The sequence below is a fragment of the Ictidomys tridecemlineatus genome, chromosome 2 (genome assembly GCF_052094955.1).
Source record: "Ictidomys tridecemlineatus isolate mIctTri1 chromosome 2, mIctTri1.hap1, whole genome shotgun sequence".
In the NCBI taxonomy this organism is placed as follows: Eukaryota; Metazoa; Chordata; class Mammalia; order Rodentia; family Sciuridae; genus Ictidomys; species Ictidomys tridecemlineatus.
The window spans coordinates 150,262,985-150,290,794 of NC_135478.1; the positions used below are offsets into that span (position 1 = coordinate 150,262,985).

The window sequence follows — 27,810 nt, forward strand, 5'->3', positions numbered from 1 at the left end:
ACATGTTACCTAGGGTAATGATATCCATCTCATTTAACCATCTTTTCTTCCCCCATTACCCCTTCCCACCCAGCCCTTCCCTTTGCCCAATTACAGTTCCTCCATTTTCCCCATAACCTGCCTCGCCCCCATTATGGATCAGCATCCACTTATCAGAAGAGAACATTCAGCCTTTGTTTTTTGGGGGATTTGCTTACTTCACTTAGTATATTCTCCAACTCTTGACAATCATTGTTATCCTTTTATTTTTAGGATATTTCTTTTCTCTCTCCTTTAATTTTTTTAGTTAAATATTAATTTCTTTGGAGTAACTCCATCCATTTACCTGCACATTTTCTATCATCTCAGATCTTCACATCTGCTGTTGGGCCTCTCCAGTGAATTTCTCATTTGACATATTTTTAAATTTAAAATTTCTATTTGGTTCTTCTTTTCTAACTTGTCTGAGATTTTCTATTCATTGTCTTGTTAGCATGCTTTCTTTTACTTTTTCAATATATTAAGACAGTCAATTTAAAGACTTCATCAAACCCAGATGTCAGTTTCTATTGACTATTTTTCCTGATTATGGTTCACATTTTCCTAGTTTTTCTTTTTTGAATTTCTAGCAGTTTGTGTTGAATACTGAAATGTTAATGTATTACAGCAACTTGGATTCATTTTAATTTTTCAGAATTACTAGGTTAGGGGCTGGGGATGTGGCTCAAGCGGTAGGCGCTCGCCTGGCATGTGTGCGGCCTGAGTTTGATCCTCAGCACCACATACAAACAAAGATGTTGTGTCCACCGAAAACTAAAAAATAAATATTAAAAAAATTTAAAGAACAGAATTACTAAGTTATTCAGTAATTAGTCTGGTCATAAACTGTAGAATCTGTTTCCCTCAAGGTATGCAACCAGGTACCTATGTTGAGGTTAGCCTGGCTCCCTGGAGGCTGTGTTGGTGTCTGTAGAGCTTAATGATCAGCCATTGACTTGGGCAAAGGTTGTACTCACAGACCTCAAGCCTGCAAGACTTCTACCCTTTGCCTGTTTAACTGTGTGTGGACTGGGAAATGCAATCAAAGTTGCAACCCCTTCTCATATCTCCCTTAGCTTTCACTTTTGCCAGGCTCTCTTGGGTCTCCTTATGTGTAAGTTATTCTTTCTATGGTTCTAAGATTTCCCTATTAAATTTCTACTGATCCACTGCTTATACCAAGTCATGTCCACAATGTCAAACTTGCAAAGCAGCAGGTTTTCTCCGGCTGTTTCCAACCAAAGCCAGCACTTTTCCCACCAAAGGCATAGGTTTTTGTGTCTCCTCTCACTCCACCCTAAAACTCACTCCGACTCTCAATACTGATTTTCTTAAGTCATTCAGGATACTATAATACTACTACTATGGTCTGTCTCTTCATCTCGATATAAGGGCATTAATGGCATTATAGGAATTTTCCCTTCATGTTTTAATCCAGCTCCCAAAGGCCCCACCTCCAGATGCCATCCCATTGGGAATTAGGATTTCAACAGAGGAATTTGAGGAGACACACTCACTCACTCCACAGCTGAGGAAGGCTCAGTTCTGACCAGCTGAGTTTGGAGGCTTGGGGAAATACATATGGGAAATCCCAGGCAAAAAGACCACTGAATCACAATGTTCTTACCTCAAGCTCTAATGTGTTACAAGAATAAATCCTTATTTTTTAAACTGTCTTTAGTCAATTTCCAGTATACATGGAAGGCTGTTTTTGATAGTTTTGCCCAGTTTTATATTTCCTTCCTCCACCTCCATCTTCAGTACTGGGGATCAAACTCAGGGCCTCACACATATCATATATTTGCTTTTTTTGAAGAGGCACTGCCAACCTTTTTATGCCAATACCAGAATTTAAGTAATGTTTTAAATAAGCTTCAAGGTTTTAATTTTCTTAAACCTTCATGATTACAACTTTACTATCGAGTAAAAGAGATCATCATGATATGAGTAAAATTGCTTCTAACAAGGCATATATCAGGATGTTAATTGTGACATTATTTGAAAACATAAGAAAAAATAGAAACAACCTCAATGATTCTCAGCAGGGGAATAGTTAAATAAATTATGCTCATCCTGTGAATTGTCAATTAAAAACAATAACATGGTTTTATAATATGAACTATGCATTCTTCTATGGGGAAAAAAGCAAGTGTATATAGTATTATACTATTAATATAGTAAGATCTTATTTTATATATGTATATTTATAAAAGTATTTAAAGAAATGAAGCATGCTTCAATTTTATATAAGTACATGTATATAAATATATAGGAATAAGTCTAGAAGATATAAAGCAACATATAATAGGAACCACCACTGGAGAAGGAGCAGGGATTAAAAGCAGACATAAAGGCTCTTGGCTTTATCTGGTAATATCTTAAATTTTAAATAAAATTAATATATTTATATACAACTGTGTGACAAATAATTTAATATGTGACTTGCCCAAGCTGTCAACTAACTGCCTGCTATTTGAAGAGCCAATATAAAAAGGGTTTCTACCAGCTTCTATACAGATTCAAAAGGATTAAAGAAAACCACTTTGCCTAATAAAATTAAGTTCCATTTTATGGAAGATTTTATTAGGCAAGAAATGCTTGGCATCATTTCTAAAAGTCATGGATTTGTCTCTCCAAATATAATCTCCTCATTCATCCCTTCAATACATGGCTTATATTATTTTGTACTTTTCTCACAGATTTCTTTCCTAGTAAGCCATTTTAGTCTGTCACATTGACTAATATCTTTTAATAACTTTAATAGGCACACTTTAAGACTTCTTCAAGGCCTACACATAAGAACTGCAATGAAAGAAACATTAACAATTACTCTTCATTTTGAAATTTCATCCTGTAAATCAAATTTTTTGTCAAAAAATATTTTACCTAAATCACAATCTTTTTAAATTTCAAAAAGGAAATAGACTTACAGACATTGTGGAAATAAATGAAAACATTATCTTCTAATTGTAGCCTTACACACACAAAATGAAAACTTTAGTTCCTACAGGTAGCTCCAGGGTACCTAGTCTGAGATTACTAAGAAATGAGTTCTATATTGACTTCTGATAAATATTATCAGGTCACAGGATGGCTTTTTTAGTATTTATTTGTTAGCTGTAGTTGGACACAATATATTTTTTTATGTGGTGCTGAGGATCGAACCTAGGCCTCCCACGTGCTAGGTGAATACTCTACCATTAAGCCACAACCCCAGCCCTTCACAGGATTTTTTTACTCTCCTGAAATACTATTTCCCCCTCATAATTGTAAAATTATAAAATAAACAATATCTTCTATTTTTACTGAGTGACCAAGGAAGAATTTATTAGTGTTGCTTCAAGAAGTCCCTTTTGAAGAGTTTTCTTTCAGACTTCTCTGCTGAAACACACACACACCCCTACACGTGCTAATTTAATTAAAGTCATCAAGTGCATCAATAGAAAAAGTCTCTACAACTTCTTATTCTTTACATCTCTCTTTTCACTGAATCATGCCTGCACACCACTGCAGATATTCAGACTACATTACTTTAATTTCATTTTAGGTCAGTTGTCCATTGCTTCCCACCTTTGATCAATTACTTCAAGATTCATCTTGGTGTTTTCCCTAATTTAATGAATCCTAAGCATTGCTCTAAACCACTACTTGAGTTCAAATAATAACCACTTTATATGTAATTTATTTCCTTTTTCTATAGTTTCTATTGCATTTAAGACTCAAGAAACATTCCTGGAAACTAGATGAGATAAATATTATCTCCATTTTTAAGATGAGAATAATAAGACACAAAAAGGTTAAGACATACTAGAGATTGATTTAATTGAATGACCCTAAACCCTGCTCATTCTTTGCAGCTGTATTCGTACATAATAAGCAGCATTTCCCAAGTATTATGCCCCCAATATCACCAAAATGATCTCGATATTTCCCTAAAATAGAGAGAAGGAGAATACCCTGAGGCTGGAAAGATAACAAATAGGGACATTTTGTAAAGGACTGACAAAGGGCATAGGAATACTATAAGCTGCGTTCTGTCACTGAGGGCATGTATGTCAACAAGTAGCAGATATATAGAAAAATCAAGGAATAAAATAATTTGAGTAGAAGAGTGTTGAGTATGAAAAAAAATGTTTCCAGTTCTAGAATTGCTACTACGCAATTTGGTTTTATTTTAATTTTAGTCCCGAAGGAGCAGAGACACAAATTTCAATGGGTCAACACCAACCATCTCTCATCACTTCCATTGCTGTGACAAGTATTCAAATGAAGTAATGAAGGAATCAGAAACATCCTTGAGAAACTTGGAAGGGGGTGCAAAATTTAGGAAGATGGAAAAAACTAGGTTGCCAGTACAACTTGCTCCAGAATAAGCAGGTGAATGAAACACATACATGCAAGAACAATAATTGAAATTATTAAGCAAGCAGGATTAACAGTATATCCATTAGAAACTATTTGTAGTCAGGAGGGTCCAGAGATGGTAGATGCTACTGATGAGCAGTATTAAAATATGTTTCCCACACTCTATTTCCTTATCCATCTCCCTAAACTGCAAAAGGTAAAAAGAGACAATTATTACTTTTTATTATTAGTTCTTTTCCATTGAACTAACAACTGAAACCTAAAAGAAAAGGAAACATTATATACAAAAATTTTCCTGTCTTTCAAATTACCCATCTTCTTTTTTCTCTAAGATTCTTGCTTAATCTTTTAGAGTAAAAACACTAAGAATCAAGGAGAAAATTGAAGAATGGTAAGAGACACATATTCTAATAATGTCCCTGAACATTATGTAATTCCAAAGAAGTCTATGATCATGATTATCTTACTCAGTTTGAACTGCTACAACAAAGCACAATGGTCTCTCTTAACCATGAGGGATACATTATAAGATACCCTTCCCCATGGATGCCCTAAACCACAGACAACAATGAACTCTATATAAACTGTTTCTTCCTATACATATACGCCTAAGATAAAGTTTAAGTTATAAATTAGGCATAGTAAAAGACTGATAATAACAACTTAGAATAGAGCAATAATATAACTATATTACCATAAAATGTAGTGTCTGTCTGTCTGTCTCTATCTTGTAATTCCTCGTTATACTATGGTATTAATTTCAGATTACAGATGACCACAGGTAAATGAAACCATAAAAACTAAACTGCTGCTAAAAAGGCACTTCTACATCACAGACTAGGTGGTTTTATAAACAACAGATATTTATTTCCCAGAGTACTGGAGGTTGGAAGTCTGAGATTAGGGTACCAGTATGGTTGGTTCCAGTGAAGGCATTTTTCTAGTCTACAGAGTTCTCACTGTATCTTCATATGGTAGACAAGAGAGCTAGAGGGCGGTCTAGGGTTCCTTTTATACAGGCACTAATTGTATTCATGAGGGCTCCAATCCTATCATCTATTAACCTCCCAAAAGCCCCATACCTCCTAAAACCAACACAGGATTAGGGTTTCAAAATATAATTGGGATTTCAATATATGAATTTGAGGGATACACATTCAGCCCATAATAATGGTTATTAAATAAATTCTAGATTCAAAGAGAATCCATCTATTCGTAATATATTTTCCCATTTCCCAAATAGTTTTTAAATTAAAATATCTGGCAAAACAAGGGGAAAAGATAATTCTCCAGCAATCACTATAGCAGGTCCTCCCTTATCCAGTTTCATTTACCCATGATCAATTATGGTCCAAAAATATTAAATGGAAAATCCCTGAGAAAAACAATGCACAAGTCAGTCTTAAATTACATACCATTTGAGTTACATGATGAAATCTCACACTAATCTGCTCAGTTCAGCCTGGGACATGAAATGTGCCTTTATCAAGTATATCTATATTGCTAAATACTACCAGCATATTAGTCACTTAGACATCATAGTTACTAGATTGACTACTTAATATTGCAGTGCTTGTATTCAAGTAACCCTTATTTTATTAACAATGGCCCCCAAAGCATAAAAGGAGTGTTGCTGGCAATGTAGTTAGACCAAAGAAAAACAATGAAGTGCTTCCCTTAAGTAGAAGGTAGACGTTCTGGACTTATTAAGCAATTTAAAAACTTCCTATGCTGAGATTGCTAAAATATACAGTAAGAACAAACCTTCTACCTGTGAAAATGTGAGAAAGGAAAAATAAATTTGTATTAGTTTTGCAAAAGCAACTATAAAAGTAATGACATAATGCATAATTAAAGTGGTAAAGATAAACTAAACTTATCTATTTCTGCTTTCATTTAAAAAATCCTCTAAAATGCAATAAATACTTGTATATGTGTGTGTGTATTATTTTATAAGGCATAAATTTATAAAGATGGGGATAAAAAAAGAGAAAAATTCTTTGGGAAGCTATAAAACATAAAGACAAAGGAGTTACTGACTTACAAAGACCCAAAGAGACAAACTCTAAACCACTTCATCTATACAAAAAAATCTTTCAAAGCTCAGGAATTTGCAGCAGAAGTACCAAAGGTGAGGGAAAGGACAAGAAGGAGATTGGGATAAAAAAACTATTTCCATGTGTACACCTGTTCCCACTTTCACTCTTTCTGCCCTTTACCCTCTACCACAGAGAAATGAAAACTAGAAGGTTATTTTCTTGGAAGACTAAGATATGTTACTGAACCAAAGACAATGAAAGTATATGAAAAATGGGATTATTAAGTGCCAAGACAAACCCTGTTACCTGATTCTTCCTGTAGACTACCAGAAGTCTTTAGTCAGCCTGGTCTTTACTTTCTAGGCATATGTGAAGTCTTCTCTAGAGAATATGATTAGTTGACAGAAAAGACACAGGCATGAAGATCAGGTTTACTCTAAACAATCCAGCTACAGTGAAGCTCAATATGCATTCAGAGCCTCCGGACTTTACCGTATTACTTTCAACAAGGAGCGAAAAACCTTGGGATATTAGGTGAAGTCTGCAGAGGTCCTACCTGGTGAAAACACAGATTGTATCTTATCTAAAATGAACAGATTATTTCGGCTTTAACTCCACATTTCTACTATGATTTTCTGTTTATAAGAAACATAAGCAATATGTAATTTGTTCACACTATGGAAAGAGCACTCTAAATAGATGAAATCATAATTGAACAATGGTACTATTTTAATATCTTTTTCTCACTGCAACAACTGGATATCCTTGCCAGGCTTCATTTTTGGCAATTAAAGATATATGGTACCATGTTTTGGAAAATATTGGGAACATAAACTAAAATTTAATAATCTGTATCTTTCAAAAACCTGTAAAAGGTTGCATACAAATACTATTTTCAAATATTACAGAATATTTTACAGGTTGGTTTCTAAAATTATACTTTTAGCAGAACTCCTTTTATATACTTTGATTTGAGAAAACAGCATTAATAGCATATTTTACATTTAGACTCACTGAAAATATTTGCCTGGTGGCTTAGCGACAGTTTGCCTGTACACACTCAACATGGGTAGGCCTGGAAACAAAAATGAGGAAATCATCTCACCTTGCCTCTTATTTCCACACCCCTTTTCTCCAGGTCTGTACTTTCCTTCTATTCTAATTCCCAAGTGTTTTTGTTTTCTTTTGTTTTTGTTTTCAATATTTGCAAACTGTCATGATTCTAAAAAAAAAAATCAGCAAGGCTTTAAACATAGCAACACAATTCTATGCTTTCCTTTTTTGGGTTCTCTTATACCCCACTGTTTAAACATTGTCCACACTAAATTAACAGATTTTGATAAAAGGGAAAGAAAAGGCAAAAGGAGGTTATACTTTATGATTTATTGACCTTCCCTTCCACTTGTAGAATTAAATACATCAGCACAATAACTTACCTTGTTTCTTCAAATCTCAGAAGGAAATCTGCTGCCATCTTCCTGATACCTATGCAACGGAGTTATGTCCCTTCTGCCCACTGTGGGACCATGATCCATGAGTTATTCCTCTTTTGTAACTTTAATATCTCTTCTTCATCTGATACTTCAACATCTATAAATGTAAACATCTTCCCCATCTTATGTAATTATTTTTTAAAATCTAGATTTTGAACCCCACTTCTCTTTGAAGTTATATCTGACATATCCCTCCTTTGTCCCACCACTACAAGCTTCTCTACAGAGGAGCCTGCACTGTGCATAGACATCTCTTCATTCTCCTCTCAGCTACTGCTCTCTGCAAACTTCTCGAATAAGATTAAGAATGGCCTGACAAGCCAATCACAACTTCTGACCTTGTCCTGCTTGAGGGCATCACTATTGAGGCATCCCTCAGGTTTCACTGTTCTCATGAAAGATTTTATTTACTTCTGGAGTTTCAACTAGTTTCTATCTGATGATTTCTACATATTAGCTACAGCACTCACCTTTCTCCAACTGCCTTCTTAATGTAGTTCCCCTGGAGTCCCACAGATGGTGACTTTAATTTAGCATTTTCAAAACTACTCACCCACCCAAGCAAGCCTACATACCCCCATAGCTTTTGCCTCTCATGTGTATTATGACATCACCATCTGCTTATTCTCTCCAAAGCTTATAAGCCCAGAATTATCCAATATTTTTGTTCTCTCAAACCTTTAGATATTTAATTCTTCTCCAAATCTTTTCCAGCTTCACAAAACTCTCAGTCATCTCCTTACAATTTCCACTCTGTCCTTTTGTTAAAAGTTTTTATTCTTTGGGCTAAAAGTTTTTGTTAAAAAGTTTTTATTTTCTTTGGCCTAAAATTTAAAAAGTCTCTTAACTACTCTCCCCTCACTCTTCCCCACCATAGTCCATGCTCCACACTATGTCCAGAAGTACAGTATGGTATAAAGTGTAGTGCTCAGACAGAAGGAACAACAACAACAACAAAAAAAAGCTAGATCTACAGAGATTCTTTTTTAAAACAGGGCTTAAGTAGTGCTATTTCTAATGTGTTCTCACAACAAAGTGACCCTACTTGGAAGAAGCTTTTATTGACCTAACCTTTAATTAACAAAGCTTCATTATCTTATTATAAGAAAATATGTAGTGCTATAATTGAATAATCAGAACTCTCTGAAAGTGTTTTTATATATCTAATAAGTACTAATAAACATAAAATAGTACATAGGATAACTGCCACATTAAATACACAAATTTGAATATTTTTAGTATTTCAAACTATATAACTTTTAGATAATGAATTTCATTGACAGTTTATATTCAAGATTACATTTCCTTTATACAAGCACTTACACTAGATTCATATCATATCCAATGATAAACTTGTTCTTAAATTCAGTCATGATGGAGGTGACTCCCTCACCTATCCACTGCTATCGAATATTCTAAGCCACCATCATCTCTGCTGAAGTCCTCACCAGACCTGTTTCCTTCCTTTCAGTCTAGTTTTCAACAGAACTCTTCACAGGGTTCCTAGAGTTATCATGTCAAAACATAAAACAGATTTTGTTACCCTCCTGCTGAAACAATCCAAAGGCTTCCAACAGTACTTGGAGGAATAACCACACCCTTGTCCACGGCCTGCCAGAGCCCTGGAGATTTGGCACCCCATCTGTGGACCTCTGCGAGTTCATTTTCTACAACTCCCTCCCCCTTGTCCGCTCATCTCCAGTCACACTGACCTCCTTTCTCTTCATCAAAAGTATCCAGTTCATTCCCTTTCCCCAATCCCCATCTTTACCATTTCCTTTCTTACTGTTTGAAATCTCTTCCAGAGAGTCACATGTATATTGTTATTCTTTTTATTCTCAGAATAAATGTCATCTCCCTAGAAAGTAAAGTCAAAAACCAACTAAACCAGCCCCACCTCACACACAGCCTGATACTCTCCATCCTCTTAGTTTCATTTTCATCATTGTCCTCATCTGAAATTTACTCTGCTTGTTGTCTCTTTCTCTTCACTAGAGATTCACTTATGCTTCTGTCTCCTCTCGCACCAGGACAGTGACCTGATACACAACAGAAATTCAGATATTTACCAGTGTCTAATGCCTCTCAAGCTAAGCTTCAGCTCATATTTCCTTGCCCACATCTCCAAAAAAAGTCTCATTGGCACCATACACTCAACATTTCCAAAACTTATCACATTACAAATCTAATCTTTCTCGATATTCCCTCTCTTAATAATATCATCCAGCTGTTCAATTTCCCATATTCCCTCTAATCTGCCAACTAGATCTTTCATTTTGACATCTCATACATTGTTCAAATAACATCCCCTTTTCTCTATCTCCACTATCTATGCATTAGTTCATATTCTTATCTCTCACATTTAAACCTAAAACCTATTACCTTTTCTTACTTCACCTATACCTCTTATTATTTGAATATGGCTTGCTCTTCCAAAACTCATACTGGAGTCTAATCCCCATTGTGAGATATTAAGACTATGGAAATTTAATTCAACTATCATTTTAGAAGTACAATCTTTGGGAGGTGATTAAGATTACATAAAGTCATCAAGGTGAAGCTCATGAGTGAATATTGGTAGCTTTATAAGAAGTGGAAGAGAGACCAGGATACACACATGACATGATCCCTGCTGTGTGATAACTGACACTATCCTGGGCCTCTGCCAACAAACAAGCCATCAGCAGATGTGGTCTTAGACTTTCAGAAACACAAACAGACCACCCCCACACACCAACTAAAAATTTAAAAACCCTCTTTTAAAATTTACTCAGTATGTTATTAGAAACTAATAACAAAATGGACAGGGACAATCACCAATAACACCATCAGAATAAGCAAGAGCCTGTCTCTAAAGAAAAGATAAAAAAGGGCTGGGGATGTGCCTCAGTGGTTAAGTGCCCCCGGGTTCAATCCCTGGTACAAAATTTTAAAAAAGTTCAAATCTAAAATCACAGGTTTAGATTTGGAAATGGAATGGAAATGGAAAGGCATTCCTAGATATTTACTTTTTCTCAGGTCAGTTAGTTCTAATGTGCTTAGGCCTAAAAACTATTAGACATGTCTAGTCAAAGTCAAAGACTAAACATTCTTTTTTGTAGTTTATGATCTCTTCCTCCTGAGGTCTCACTGAAATTATAAAATGGTACATTAAGAAAACGATAACAGGGCTGGGGTTGTAACTCAATGGTAGGGCCCTTGCCTAGCGTAGTTCTTCCATAGTTCTCTGGGCCTCCTTAGTACCACATAAAAATGAATGAACAAATTAAGGACATTGTGTCCATCTACAACTAAAGATATTTTTAAAAAATTATTTTAAGAAAATAATACTTGAAGTTAGATGGTAGGGTAGGGTATTGAAAGAGAAAGAGATTAGCAAACCAAAGTATTAGGAAATGCCTGGAGGTTAGGAAACAGATAAGTGAGGCTTAGCTATCTGGCAAAAGGTAGACTTCATAATCTGAAATTAACCCTCTCATGAAACATCTAAAAATACTTAATAAAATACCAAAAACATCCTCACAAAAAAATAATTATTTTTAAATAGTAAGTCACCAAGAAAATCCCCTTGGGCAAAGATGAAGGGGAATAACAAACTGGTAAGCAGGAGCTAAAATCATGCTTGCTCTGTGTATTTGCTAATATCAGCACCCAGAAGTTCAGAGGCAGTTAGGTAGGCTATAGCCTGAAAAAAAATGGAGAACTGCAACTTGAAACCCTGCACAGGGGCCAGGACTAACTCCTACCTTGTAAAAGAACAGTATAGTAAGAAGCATGACTGCTGGCCAAAGAGGACAAGAAAATTAGGCAGTCTCAGTTTGAAGTCCACATTAAAGGGGAGAAATGTCACCTGAGAATTTGTAATCACAGCCTACACTTAAGGATTCAGGATTCAAACATACCTACCTGATTCAAAAAACCCCAAGCAGAAAAGTTACAGTGATCCTGTGTTGGGAGTTTCCCCAGGTGCCAAAGAAAACCTCAGCAAATCTCTGGAGAATGTGTCCTCTAATCTGGCTGCACAGAATTCCCTTGAATAAAAATGCAGCCAAGCAAGAGTGCACAATTCAAAAATCACAAAACACTAAAGGAAAAAAGTTAACCGAAAACACAAGGAAGTAATGCTATCATTGTAGAAAGCAGGTAAGACTGAATAATCTTGTAATACAAGACTTCACAGGCAAGCATAGTTCTTCCATAGTTCTCTGGGCCTCCTTGCAAAGTATATGTATGCTCAAATATTCTTTCTTTACAGTATAGTCACTAGTTATATGCCTGGTTGAAAACATGGACATATGTCTTCTAACATATGGTATAATTTTAAAAATTACAATACCACACTTCTCCCAAGGCAATATTTGGAAGTGTATTAGGGCATTTTTTATTGTCAGTGACTATGAGAGAGAACAGGGGCACAAAACATTAAGTAGTGTCCAGGACAATCCCAAGACCCAAACCATAGTACTGCCAAAAATGCCAGTCATGAACTGTTGAGAAACACTTTACTAATATAACTCAATTGGAAACTGTTGCAATGATTAAGTATATGGATTAGGGACAGAAATTTAATATACATGGTGCATTCTTTCTTCCATACTCAATTGTTTATAGTGTAACATTTATTTTTTAAAAAAGTTTACCTAAAAAATAAATTCATCATAAATAAGCAATGGGAAGGGAGAACTACCTTACTCATTAACATTAATCCCTTCCTCCAGATATAATGGACTATTCAGAGCACCAAAGAAAACGCAATGCACTTGACTACCTTCGAATTCCTAGGCTCACAGAAGCAGTCTCTTCAAATATTTCTTAACTAAAATATTTCAAGAATTAAAATGAATTTACTAATGCTAGTTGTGTGTTCATGCAGAAAGCACCAGAGGTCCCACTGAAATTACAATTGTTTTTTTATCCTGTGACAGGGTTTTGCAAAATTGTGGAGGCTGGCCTGACATAAAGCTATTACAGTGATCCTGTTAAAATATTTTAAGAACTATACTACATTAGAATATTTTTGGTTTTCTGCCATCTGGAATGTTTAAATTTCTCTTCTTAAACCCTAGATTTCCATATACTCAATCTAATTCACTCTTTTCCTTACTATAAACTCTCTTTTCTAACTACATCTTTTTATTTCCTATCTGCACAACCACACATCTCATTCCTACCTAAAAGCCTTCACTCATGTTACTCATCCCATCTAAGTATGCTTTATTTTTCCCTTGGTTATTCAATACCTAATAAATTTATGGCCCAACTCCTACTTTTGTATAATCAATTGTAGAGCTAAATGGGCCTTCAAACTTGCCCCAAAATTAATTCAATCAATTCAAAATTAATCAATGAGTCTCTCCCCACAGGTGAGAATTTTTTTTCTGAATTCTTTAAGAATTAAATTAAATGGTGTTGTACATAACACCATTTATATGAACAACTGTTTTCTCCTAACACATTTAGTAGTAAAAATAATAATAAGCATAGCCGATGATTCTTGGCTAGAGGAAATAAAGATGTGGTTTCTTTTCTCAAACTTATATAAAGCAATCCTTTTCTTATGTGAAAGTTCAGAATATATGTATTCATATTTACTTTTACTGAAAATTTCTACTTGATAATAACAAATTCTTAGTTACTCTTTTTGGAGTTGGTGTAGGAAAGAGGGAATTCCAGGTTTGGATGACAAAGGAAAGGAATAAAAGAAATGGCAGAGTAGCAATAGAAGATACTTTTAGTACACACTTAAGAAAGGTTCTGACTAAGACACCCAAGACATCCTCAAAAATTCCTTTTAGTATTTATGAGCACTTTGTTTTGGCCTAGACTGGAAATCCTCAAAAGTTTCTTTCAAGAAAGTAGTGATGACTGGAAACTAATTATATATTACCTGGTATTTCCACATTGAATAAAATGTTGATAATCTGATATATTTTACTTTTTGTTGTTGTTGTTGTTGTTGTTTTTAGTACCAGCGATTGAACTCAGGAGCCCTTAATCACTGAGCCACATCCCCAGCCCTTTTCATATTTTATTTCAAGACAGGGTCTCACTAAGTTGCCTAGGCCCTCCCTAAAATGCTGAGGCTGGCTTTGAACTTGCAATCCTCCTGCCTCATCCTCCCGAACTGCTGAGATTACAGGTGTGCTTCACCGTCCTACCTAATGTTTTAATTGGATGAATGTTAAACCTTAAAAGAATTTGTATGGATTCATTCATAATCCCAGTCTCCTTAACCTTATTTACCCTATAATGTCTTAAACTCCTTCATAGAAAAAATATGTCTACCTAAGGTTTTTTAAGAACTTTATGCTAAAGTTTGGAGAGGGTATACTGTGACTACTTTGTCTCACAAGATATTGCAACATTCTTGGGCTGGAGATGTGGCTCAAGTGGTAGCGCGATCCTCTTGCATGCATGAGGCACTGGATTCAATTCTCAGCAACACATAAAAAATGAAATAAAGATATTGTGTCCACCTAAAAAACTAAAAAATATATTTAAAAAAGATATTGCAACATTCTTAAAAACATGGTTTAAAATTATTCATTTATTCTCCTTCATAAGGAACACTAACTTAAGAAAATCAAAACAATTTAATCAATTTGGATAAAAATATGCATGATCATTTTATTTCTAAAATAAACAACTTCAATGCTTTAATTTTTTTTCACTCAGTTACCTAAGTTTTTATACAATGGACTATTTAAATATTTAAAAGATGAGAAAGAGATAAATTATCTATGTAACTAAAGTTAAGAATTTTACAAAATATTTTATCGTGTATATAGAACAAACCCAATCTAGCAATAAAACATTCATTCAAAAGACTACTATGTGAAAATGGACCTTTATTCAAAACAAAATGTTACATTACCAAACACTATTTAACTTTGGTACACTTTTAGAGGAAATACATGAGAAATAAACCAAGACTATGTCAATTTCATGCCAAAATCTTTAAGTTGGAAGGAATCTGAGATTACCTAGTTCATTTTGCCACCCAATATTTAACTTGCCTTAGTAAACATGTTGAAATGTCATGTAAAATGATATTAACTTGTGAGGACTTCAGAGAAGAATATATGCAAAAGAGTGCTGGTAATTTTTTTTTAGTTGTAGATGAATATAATAACTTTGTTTTATTTATTTTTGTATATGGTGCTCACATGTGAATGGCAAGCACTCTACCACTGAGCCACAATCTCAGCTCATAAATATATGTAATATATATTATATATGGATATATTTTGATATATATAGATACATAAACACATTCATATATTATATATATTTATGTATTATTTCAATTTAACATTTAATGATATAAACATGTATAACACATAATTAAAAAAATAATAAAACACTAATGCTTTTTCTGTAATGTCCACACAGTGGATAGATTTTCACAGAATGCTTTCATAAATCTTGTTTTGGTTTGTTTGTTTATTTGTTTGTGTTTCTTGATGCTGGGGATTGTATCCAATTTTTGCAAAATTGCAAAAATTGCACAACACAGAGCTACACCCTCAGCTCAATTTTTGTTGAACTATTTTGACTATAGAAAACTTGTGTTTGTAATTAAGCATGGGTATTATTATAATATAAATGTTAGTTAATATTCTCATTAGAGTCAATAGTTAAAATGAAAGTAACAACCATGTTGTACGTTGAACCAGTAAATTATTTGCCAATGTTGTGGTCAACTTCTTTATAGAATTTTAATGTACTTTTACACACTGGAATTTTTGTTCTTATTCACTAATTAACATGAAATACTTTAAAGTTTAACACACATTGTTGACATTTTCTGCATCACTTTCTTTTGTTCATTGATTGTCTCTGGACTAAACAGAGATGCCAAATCAAGCCTTGAATTCTATTCCTTGCTGATTTCCATGATGTAAACCCTGACACCATGTCTGATTCCAAGCCACTTATGCTACCAGATGTGACTGAAAGCAGAGTTGGGAAAAGATGTGCAGTGGCACATTGTTATACAATAGATACAAGTTAACAGGAAAATAGTAAAATGTGGTCAAGTATTTAAAGCTCATGAGTTTTGAGTATTTCTTGCCTGCTTTCTATACAATGTATTAATCGAAAGTTTGTATCATTTAACTTTTTCAAATGTTTGTTTCTGTGTTAACTGTCTCATAAAATGCCTGAAAATTAAAAAAAAAGATATTAACTTTAGTCAATGGTTATTGAAGTACTTTAAAATCAAAATTCCTTTAAAAATGTCTACTAAATGAGACCTTCCTCTTATATTACAGGAAAAAGAAAGCTATGAATTAAGCAAAGGCAACTAAAAACATGTTTATTCAATCACTATTATCCACCGTACATTCAATACTGTACCCGACTAAGAAAAAGATAAAGACATTTACCGAATACCTGAAACATACAAGACTCTGGGCTGTGATTTATATTAGCCATTAAAATTTTACTTCAGTCCTGTAGATATTATACCCCTATTTTAGATAAGAGGCATACTGAATTCAGCAGCAACTCCAGACTTTTCTACCAGATAATTTATTGTTTTGTTTTGTTTTGTTTTGGAAAGCAAAAATAATATTTTAATTTCGTTCTTAACCTTCATTGCTAATGGGTCATGTATGTCCTTTGGACAATGTTATCACTTCTCAAATTTTGCAATCAGGTTGACACTGTCAATCTTTCATTTCCTATTCCACATTGGCGTGTATCTCATGATACTGATGTATACTTCAAATTCCACCATTCTGGGACTGATAATTTATTGTTGATACTAAATATAGCCATGTGTCCTAACTAACATAAAAGAACTAGAAGTTAGAAAAACTGAGGTTATAACCTAGTCTCTAACTCCCCTACCATGCTAAGAGATCAAAGAATAAACTACATTAACTAATTTCAAGGAATTGTATGATTGAACTATATAAAAAACTTTATGAATATTATTTTCCCAGTAAAAAAGATTTTAAATAATATTTTTCATAATTAGTAAAAATCAGTATTTCTCTTAGCAGAAAATGAACTCATCATTAAACTAGTCATGTTAATACAATATTTATAGTAATAGTCTATGGTAATTTGCAAACTTCCAGTATAGTACTAAATAAAATTTCCTGAAACTTCCAAGAATTTGTAAACAATTGTGGCATTAGTTCTCACTATATCACTATGTTAGAAGATACAAAAAGGAGCCATGCATGGTGCTACTACACCTGTAATCCCAGTGATTTGGAAGGCTGAGACAGGAGGGTCACAAATTTAAGGCTAGCTTCAGCAACTTAATGAGACCCTGTTTCAAAATAAAAAATAAAAAGGGCTAGAAATGAAAAAATAAAGAGCTGACGATGTACCTCAGTGGTACAGTGCTCCTAGGTTCAACCCCAGTACAAAAAGTGTGTGTGTGTGTGTGTGTGTGTGTGTGTGTGTGTGTGTGTGTGTGTGTGAACTTCAACTGGAAGTAGTTCTTCCAGTTCCTTAGTCATTTTTTGTACAAAATATAATTTCTTTTTCTTTATGTATGATGTATTTGATGCAAGACCATGGTAGTTATACTGGTCTTTATATGAAAACCTAGTTCAATGATTTGGAAAGACTTTTAAGAGACCAAGTGACAAAAAACAAACAAACAAACAAACAACAACAAAAAAACCCCTTAAGGGTGAACAAGATAAGTGTTAACAATTAAGGAGTCATAAAATACACTGTTTCACATTCCAAAGCTGGTTATCAAGGACAACACACTAGTTAAGAATGATGAGCCAGAGCTCCTGCCAAGATGCATCCTCAAGAAAAGATTGACATATGAACATATATTTATACTTTTAAGTAATTATATACTATATAAGGTACTTTATGACTATTCACTAAATTAACTTTCAATCAGCCAAAACCACCACCAATCTGATTAAATCATATTAGAGGGTTTTAATCATGATATATACTGATATAGGCCTACAATTTTTTGTGGAACGATACACAAAAATTGGTAATATATACCTTTACAACTGTGTTTCTCAAGCCCAGCACTACTGACACTAGGGGCCAGATAATTCTTTCTTGTGGGGGACTGTCCTATAAAATTGTTTGCTGAACCCCTGAATCCCATGAACATTAGAAGCAATCCCCCTTAGTTCTGACATTCAAATGTTCCTAGGGGAGAGGACCAGCAAAATCATCCCTGGATGAGAAACACTAATTTAGAAATGAATGAGGATGAGGAAAAAGAACTTTTACTAGACCCTGTTCCTTTTTTTGAACCATCTGAACTATCATGATGGGAGGCTGATTAATATCCTGTCCCTAAAAATCTATGTCTTAATTACTAAAACCTGTAAAAGTTACCTTATTAAGAAAAGGAGTTTCTGGATGTGAAGTAAAAGATCTTATGCTTGAGAGACGAGAAAGTAAGAGACACACAGAGAAAAGAAAGGAGAAAAACAGAGCTGAGAGATTAGAAATGCTGGCCTTTAAGACTCGAGGGGTACAGCCACAAGCCAAGGAATACCAAGAGACACCAGAAACCTGAAGAAACCAACAAATGGATTCTGCTCTAGATCCTTCAGAGAGAGCATGGTCCAACTGATAACTTGATTTTGGCTCAATAATACTGATTTCTGATATCTGGCCTGTGAGAGAATAAATTTCTGCTTTTATTTATAAATCACTAAGTGTGCCAATTTATTACAGCAGCTATAAGAAACTATTAGAATCATAAGGATTTCATTTTGATTTTTAAATCTGATTTTGGATCCACAATGAGCAAATGAGATAATGTGTAGAGAACATTTAACATAACAAAAGGGAAAAAAAAGGTAAGTCCAAATAGGAAAACTGGTCATATATATTCAAGGTTCCAATGAATAAAATACTTACATCATTCACTCACTTCCATACTTGCCATTTACATAAGTGCTGTATTATAATTTGTTCCATGATGAAAAGATAAATTGTGGATGAGGCCAATTAATGATGGCTTCTTGAAGAAAAAATAAGAGGGCAAAGGAGGAAAAGAGTATGGATATGAGCAAGGCAATGCTAACCAATGAGATGTATGTCACAGTGTGGGTCTGGCTTAAGTACAGACCAGGGAGGCAGACTAAATTCTAGGGTTATGGTTTTCTAAATGATATTGGACCTATAAGTTGTGCTGAATGATTTGATTATTAAATAGAATATTCCATAGTGTGTATTATTTTCACTCAACTAATGCCTCCTGGGGACTTCAACAATATAAACATGTTTCTGCCCCACACCAGACCTACTAATTAGAATCCTGTAGTGTAGGATAGTTCCAAAGGATTGATGCCCTTAGATAGAGAACTCCCACATCAGAGTTACCTTATGACAAAATGACCAATGATCTACAAAACAAAATAGATATCATAAACAATGGGTGGTTGGCAGGGGGTAATAGGGACTGAACCCAGGGCTTGGTGCATGCTACCAAACACTCTACCCACTGAACTACATTCCAGGGCTTTTTTGAGTTAGGGTCTCACTAAATCACCCAGGCTGGTCTTGAATTTGTGATCCTCCTGCCTCAGTCTCCTGAGTAGCTGGGATTACCCCACCCAGCTTCCATTAAGTATGTATTCTTGAAGTATGCATTTAACTAAATCAGCTTAGCATTTTCCTATGTTAAAAATGTAGTCCCTCTGAGTTTCACCAATTCCTTAAACTAATCTCTCACTCTTCAGTTTTCCTTTCTTAAATATATGGCCTTTAATCTACTCAGTCATTTTCCTCCTCCTTTCTCACAAATTTTTGGAAACAGACCTATGTGCCTCCAGCTTTTAACAACATCTATCCTACCCTACTAAGATCTATATATACGGAACAGAGGAACCACGAAAAAGTAAAGTTCCATTAATATAACAAATAATACATCAAAATTTATGAAAACTGCTTTGACACACACTTGTCTTAATAAACAAGTACATTTACCACATTTTACAAAATATTTCTTCCAAAAATATAAAATTATAAACTGGGTCTATACAAAGCTTCAATTCAAACTTTACTCAGTGCTACTAAATAGTTAACAAAGCACTAGGCTCTATGAAGGATACCAAGAATACGAAAATCTCAAGTGATTTAGAAACACCTTTGCAGGGGTTGAGTTGGAGTTCAGTGGTAGAAAGCCTGCTTAGCCTAAGACAGTCACCAAATATGCACCAGTAGATGGATTCAGTCACCAAATATGCACTAGTAGATGCACCAGCATGTATGCAGGTACACAGGCACACAGGCACAGTAAGCAACCTTATAAACACTAGAAGAAAGGAGGCCTGGGAAGGTGGGTGAAAAACTAAATAGGATCCTAAAAGGAATCTCTTTTTAGTGGGGATAAGAAGAGAGAAAGGCCCAATGAGGTAGTCTCATGAGTGTTATGGTTTGGATGTGAGGTATACCCCAAAAGTTCACGTGAGACAATGCAAGAGGGTTCAGAGAAGAAATAATTGGGTCATGAAAGACTTAACCCAATCAATGAATTAATCCCTGAGATGGGATTAACTGAGTGGTAGCTGGAGGCAGGTGGGTTGTGGCTGGAGGAGGGGCATTGGGGGCTTGGCTTTGGGGTATATATTTGTATTTGGCAAATAATCTCTTTCTCTGCTTTTTGATCATCATGTGAGCACTTCCCTCTGCCACACTCTTCTGCCATGATGTTCAGCCTCCCCTGGAGCCGTGAAATGGAGTGCTGTGTATAGACTAAGACCTTTGAAACTTTGAGCCCTCAAATAAACTTTTCCTCCTCTACAGTTGTTCTTGTGGGGTCTTTTATTCACAGCAGTGAAAAAGCCAACTAAAGCACATAAGTAAAACCAAAACATAGCAATAAATGTTAGTGTTCAGATAAATAAATTGTATACTAGCTCTTTACCCTCTCACAAACATCTATATAACTTTATGCAGATTTATATTTCCACCAGCAATGTGAGAGCAATTGTAAACCTTTATCCTCTTCAAAAGTGTTTATGGAACTTTTTAATCTGTCAATCTAACTGGTGAAAATGGTATCTCATAGTTTTGCTTAATATTTGTATTATATGTGAGGTTGAATGTCTCAACATATACTTAAGAACCATTTGACTTTTCTTTTCTGAAAATTATCTGTTCATGATCTTTGCCCATTTGATGGTTGATCTTTCTCTTTCTGGCTTGCAGATACTCTTTATATACTAAGGAAGTTAGTCTTTACAAATTGCAATTATTTTTCCAGTTTCCCCATTATTATCATATTTTCCCCCTTTATATACACATGTACATATATGTGTATATACATATATATATATATATACATATATATATGTGTATATATATATATATATATATATATATATATATATATATATCCTCCTTAACCAAACTGTAAATTCCTCCCATGAAGGACAGTTTTATATATCCCTAGGAAAGTACTTTTCAGAGCTTCAGACCTGAAGATCAAGTAAGAGGGAGGAGAGATGAGTTTTGGGGAATGACCAAGGATACATATCAATTATCACAGGGGCACAGTAAGTACACCAAAATCTGGTAATACAATATAATTTGTCAAACAGGGAAGAAATTGGTACTATATGACTCCATTTCTAGTTGTCTGGGCTAATACCATGAAATCATAGAAACTGCTGGCTGCCATATTTTCCATTAAGAGGAATAGGAATTGGTCCTCTGTAGCCAGAGAAGAAATAAGGCAAAAGCATGGTACAGAATAAAAAGATGTAGTGTGTTCTACTAACACTGGAGTTCCCAAGCTCCAGCACTGAGATTCCATGAGGCATTCACTACATTTTAATAATAATTCCCCACTCTGCAACAGGCCTTATCCACCCCCCACCCTTCACCCCCAGTTCTGGTGACTGAACCCATGGGTACTTTACCACTGCCCTTTTTATTTGTGTATTTTTTAAATTTTGAGACAAGGTCTTGCTAAGTTGGTTAGGGCCTTGATATATTGCTGAGGCTGGCCTTAAGCTTGCAATCCTCCAATCCTCCTGCCTTTAGCCTCCTGAGTTACTGGGATTACAGGTGTGTACCACCCATGCCCAACTCCCCTATTATTTATATAGAATGGACTTTAATTACTTATGACCAAAAAAAAAAAGCCTACCATACACTCATATTTTATAATAGAATATTTTAACAGCAAAAACTCAGGCAGGCCATAATCTCAGAGTTTTAAAAATGATTATTCATTTGATGATAGCTATGTGCCAGGAACATGTCTTAAGTTCTTGAAACACAGAATAAAACAAAAACAACCAGATCATTAGTGTCACAGGGCTTACCTTCTGGTGAGAGCACACAGATAATATTATAAAAATTCCAAATAATGAAAATGTTTTACAAAAAAAACATTTACAAAAAAAAAGTAATGAGATAGATTAGTTTGTGCTATCATTCTGGAAGAATGGTTAGATAGTAATGCTTTTGAGACTAGATTCTATTCTATTCTACTCTACTCTACTCTACTCTACTCTACTCTACTCTAGGAAGCAAGCCAGTCATGTAATGATTAGGAAAAGAGTTCCAGACCAAGAAAACAAGGAGTCCAAAAGTCTTAGGAGTAAACACTGGTATTACTGGGAAAAAAAGGAAAAAAAAAAAAAGAATTGCAGGATTTTGATGGAATACAGTAAAAAGGAGAATGGAAAAAAAGTTTTCAGAGAGCGGAAGGTCTAAGAAGAAAACACATACGTTGATAAGGTAAGTAGATATGAGATCATGTATAGGAGCTAATGAGTTGTGAAAGGATTTGAAAATAAACTTTTTAAAGAAAACTCACTGTACTATCTTTTAATCTCATTTTTTCTTAATTATTGATAACTTTCATTTATAAGCCTTTAGAAATTACCATCCTCAAGTATTTAACACAATCCTAAAGTTAGTGAGAAATATATTTTTACTAGAATACTATATAAGGAAGAAAGGAAGGAAGAGAAAGGAACTTAAGAACAAAAGAAAAACCATATTAAGGGAAAAAAGGAGAACAATCCACAATGATAGGCACTACTCCAAATTTTGTCCTTTTTGTTATTCCACAGATGAATTTACAATGATAAAGATTATAAAAACATCTTCAAATTATTCTATCATGATTAAGGAAAGTCATAAAACTTAAGTTGTCTTAAAACACTATAAATGCCAAATCGCTTGTTTACTGAGTTCACTACTATGAATTGAGTATTAAAAGGTAAAATACCATCAGGTATAGAAAGAGTAAAAACAAGACTTCCAACTTTGTTATACTTTATAAGAATAACCACAGTTCAATGGTCAACAAGGTGTAGGCTTTACTCTTTATCTTTATGACTCTGATTAAGGATGAAATTCTCTTTTGTAGTGAAATGAATACTAAACTTGGTTACAAGGGATATTTCAATATCTCCTCCTCTAAAGCTTTTAAAAAGAGGAGACCAATCTGCTTAAAGAGGTTTGGATATAATATACCTCACAGAAGAGAGATAATCTCTCCAGATCCTTTCAGACAATATCTGTGTATTTCAAGCATGTAACTAAAGCTACAGTATTTCTAAGATTAATGTCAGTAAAGTTAGATCTTTGAAAACTATAACAGTCATGATTCTTTTCTTGCATACTATGTTAGATCCTTAGTTAACCCACTCAGTAACAGTCTAAGAAGAACACTGTTAAAATAATACAGCATATAAAGAGAGGTACTTTGTGTGTGTGGAGTGAGTTAAAGAAAGAAAAGTCATTAAACACCTTGATCAAGACTGGATTCTGAGAGCATCCTCCTTAGTACATACTTTCCAGCAGTTTGGCAAAGTGCCCAAGATAATTAGCAGCCAGTGTAGGCAAAGGAGGGATATGGTCAAGCTAAACTGTAAAGTCTCCCCCCAGTGGTCACACACAAACAGAAAAAAGAAAAGAAAAAAAGTGTGGGAAAATCACTGCAGCTTCTTTGAGACTGACCAAAATACTCTAAGCAAAACTGATCTCTTCAAAATAAAATAAAATAAAATTTTTAATTCACTATCACCATATCAGTAGAGCTATCTCTCCTGTTATCTGCTCTTATGATGCAGTATTTACATATGTGAAGACTAATTTTGGTAAGAAAGAACCTATGGGTGAAACAAAACTAGAATAATTTTTTTCAGGGCTGACAATATCTCAAAGAGGCAGAGAAATAGGCATGTGTTCATTCTTTCTGAAATAAAGATCAGCACATCCCTTCCAATTTAACTATTTACTTGAAGCAGAGGTATGATACAAATTTAGTCCCTCATCATGTGAAATACTTTGGAAAGTAAAATTAACAAAATTTTCTTTACCAGAAAACTAGGTAACTTATATTAAATCATGTAAAAACTTCAAATGAGTCCTCTTGCCTCTTTTATTTATTTATTGGTATTTTTGTAACAGGCTTTGATTAATATGAACCTTGTGTTATTTGAAACTTTCTCAACAATAATTTGCTGATGCTACCCACTTTTAATAAGGCTCAAATGTCAAAAATGCAAAAGGGATTTAATTTAAACATGTTTTCTTTCACTAACCATTAATTATTCAATATTGAAGAATAATATAAAGGGATGGTAAATTTTCAAACAGCCAACTTAATGTTAAAAACAGTTGTTTTTTGTTTTTTTTGTTTTTTAAGGTAACACAGCTTCTCAAGATTTTTCTTGCTTATCCCAAGCTAAAACAAGGTGGCGAGAAGCAGTCTGGGTGGTTTGATAGAACAATTTCAGCCTGAAATGAGACTCCAAAAAGCAAATTGCTCCCTCCAATGTTTAAGAAAAATGATTCATTTTTGAAAATCCAACAGTTACCCTAAAGCGGGTGGGGGAATTCTGTATTGTGTAAAGAGGTGGACATGCAGTCATTTTGATTTCTAGGTGGAAAAAGAATTCAATGGCATCAATAAGGACATACACACTCCTTTCACCCTGTGTGGTCTCTATAGGACAAACTAGAGCAATTAAAAATGTTACCATTTGTGAATTATGTAACCGTAGTCTAGAAGAAAAAAAGCATTGGCCTTAAGAAGTAAAACATTGTGCAAACATGAATTTAAATATGTATTTAAATGTATGATAGATTTAAGATACAAATGACCTCAAAATGACACAATCACTAAAGTTCTTTATATACAGTAATCAGGCCCTGAAGACAACTATAATCAGGCCTGGATGCTTATCATAATTGCACAGTAGACACCTAAAATAAGCAGTATGTTATTAGCTGAGGTCCCTTGTTAGACCTATGTACCAAAACTATCTCCTCATTAATAACAGTGTATTATCTCGCTTAATACATTTGACAAATGTAAGCTTCTGATCTATTATTTCAAAGATTTCACGGGAAGAAATGAATGCTAAATCATACTCCAATTGAAAGCATTTTAATGCCGCCACCCCCCTCCCCCGCAATGTTCTTGGCTATATTACAAGGTAACCAATTCAGCAAGCATTAAGTAAAATTCCGACAATTCTCAAAGCCATAGGAAGAGGAAAACGTGGCTAACCTGACCTTAACCGGCTGTTTATAAGTAATGCGGAGAATTTTCTGAGCCTCCCGGTCAGTCTTCAATTCTCTTCCTCGCCTCTCCCTCCCCCACCTACACAAATGCACGCCTCAATAGATGAAGTTTAATAGATATAATCCCAGGAGCTGATAGGATTGAGACTAAACTCCCAATAAAGTATCAGAAAGTCTTCTGCAAAAAAACACCCACCAACCAATCCACAAGCTGTCATCACACTGTCGGATCCTTCAACCGACTCCCTCCTGACCCCACCCCCCCCGCCCTGAGAGAGAGGGAGGGGGAGGGCGAGGGGGAGCCCCGGCACCTTTCTGGTTCCGGATAAATGTACCTAAAATCAGGGGGCACGGTCTCTGCAGCGAACGCCCCCGGAGCAGTGCGTGCTCTGCCCACCACCACTTTGGCTAAACAACTGGAATTTCGTGCCTCGGAAGTAGCAGCAGTAGTTGCAGAAAGCCTCCTCCCCCCCGAACTCCGAGCTCGAGAGAGAGCCAGAAACCGGCGGAATCGCCCCCTCTCGGGACTGACCCCAAAGGTGTCAGTCACAGCAACACCGCCCCCGGCACGTCTCTCCATTCATGTTTTAACGCTACTCCAGCCGCAGAGGGTGTCAGCACCCGAGCTCCGCGCCTAAAGAGGGCCCTAGGCGCCGGTAGCCCCAACCCTAGCTCCAGCCTGGGCCACGCCGGAGAGCGCGAGGCGCCGCGCGGCTGCCAGCAGCATGCGCCAGACACGTTGCCGCGCTCCTACCCGCCCGACCGCTGCACGCAGCCCGCAAGCTAGGTGTCCGGCCCAGGGCGCCCCTTCCGCGCGAGTCGGGCGGGCCGGGCGTCCGAGCTGCAAACAGCCTCCCTATTCGCGCCGCCCCCACCTCCGCGGAAGCCCAGGTGCCCAGGGGCGGGGCGGGCCAGGATCCCGCGTGGCGCGCCGCAAAAAAGCAACAGGGCGCCCCCAGGCCGGCCGGCGCGCGCCGAGACCGTTACCCGAGTGGCTTGGGGCCCCAGCAACTCACCGGCTCGCACCTCGGCCGCCTCCGCGCCGCCGCTCCTCAGCTCCCGCCGCCGCCGCTGCTCTCCCTCAGCCGCAGGCGCCGCTGAGCAGCCCCATCTACAAACTCGGGGCTTGTAGTTGGGTATTAGAAATGCGTCTCTCACTGTCCCCCGCCCTCCCCTCCCTCCGCCCCCTTCGTCGCCACCCACTCCGCCCTGGCTCCGGTCGCTACCGCCACCGCGCGCGCGGCCAACCTCCCCTCAGCCACCCTTCTCCTCCTCCTCCTCGTCCTCCTCCTCCCCGCGCTGCTGCCGCCGCCGCCGCCGCCGCCGGGGCGCGCTCCCTCCCGGCCTCGCGCGTGCGCGGGACGCCGGGGAGCGCGCGCTCGGGCGCGAGGAGGCGCCACCGCCTCCGGGAAGCCGGGCCCGCCCCTTCGGCCGCGGCGCGGCGGCCAGGTGGAGCCCCCCTGTGAGCGCCCGGCCTGCCTAGCCGCGGGCTCCGGGTCAGGGCACAGCGGTCGCCGCGCAGTGCTAGCAGGAGGGTTTGTCCCACCCAGTCCACGCTGATCTTCCAGGCCGAAATCGTCGTTGTCATTCAGCATTTACTGTTGGCCAAGATATTCCACCCGGCATGAAAGAGGCCCCTCCCTGCCCTTTCTGAGAGTTTACAGTGAAAGTATCCAGTCAAGGGACACAAAGGAGAAACAAATCTCGAAGAAAAACCTACGGGAAATCTGCCCCTTCTCCCTTACACACCCCTGACTTTGGTGTGTATTTGTCAGGTTCTGCAGCATCATGTCCTTCATGAATTTTCTCCCAAAGGCTCAACAGGAGAGTGTGATTCACTAGGAAATGGACGGACACTAGCTCTTTTCATATTACCAAAGCTCCCATGGAACTCTGGAGCCGGCTTTGCCAGACACTCCCCGGACACAGTTGTTCAGCTCCTCCCAAACATCTGGCCCTCCCAGACCTGGAACGGAGGGGATTCGCCATCCTCTCAGTCCTGGCTCCTCGTGGAGCGTGGTGAATTGTGGACTGTCCGGGTGTGCAGATGACACATTTTGACAGGAGTGCAGATTTAATTTTTCAGTTGAAAGGAAGTGAGCAACGCAGTGCAGCAGAGGCGTCTAGCTACAAAAACACAGCAACGCAGTCAAAGCACTTCGGATCCCTATCCCCTTGGACTTTTCTGCGAACCCTCAGCCCAAGGATGGGTGCTTTTGGAAAAGCTGTTGTGCTCTTCCTAAAGCTGAAGAAGCTATTAGGTTGTTATTTCAATGGAACAAAATGTTTACTGCAGCCTTTTCAAACCATGAACGTAGAAAGTGCAAGTAAAACTTCTCATGTGACAATACATCAGGTGGCTTCCTCTACGCATCCTTTCCTGGTTTCTCTTA

At 36.7% G+C, this 27,810-nt stretch overlaps 1 protein-coding gene across 12 annotated transcripts in view; it reads right to left on the reverse strand.

Moving 5' to 3' along the window:
• Pals2 (protein associated with LIN7 2, MAGUK p55 family member) overlaps window positions 1–26,554 on the reverse strand; it is a 113,867-nt gene extending 87,313 nt beyond the window's left edge. For 3 of the 12 annotated variants that reach the window (XM_078039966.1, XM_078039965.1, XM_078039959.1), the window contains exon 1: window positions 26,434–26,536. The gene's annotated coding sequence lies outside the window, so the exon portion shown is untranslated. Of the gene's footprint in view, window positions 1–7,527; window positions 7,645–7,858; window positions 8,956–25,408; window positions 25,506–26,433 lie in introns of those variants that run through there. The other 9 variants (XM_078039962.1, XM_078039961.1, XM_040291770.2 and 6 more) reach the window with 8 other exon arrangements.
• Between the last annotated feature and the right edge of the window lie 1,256 nt (window positions 26,555–27,810).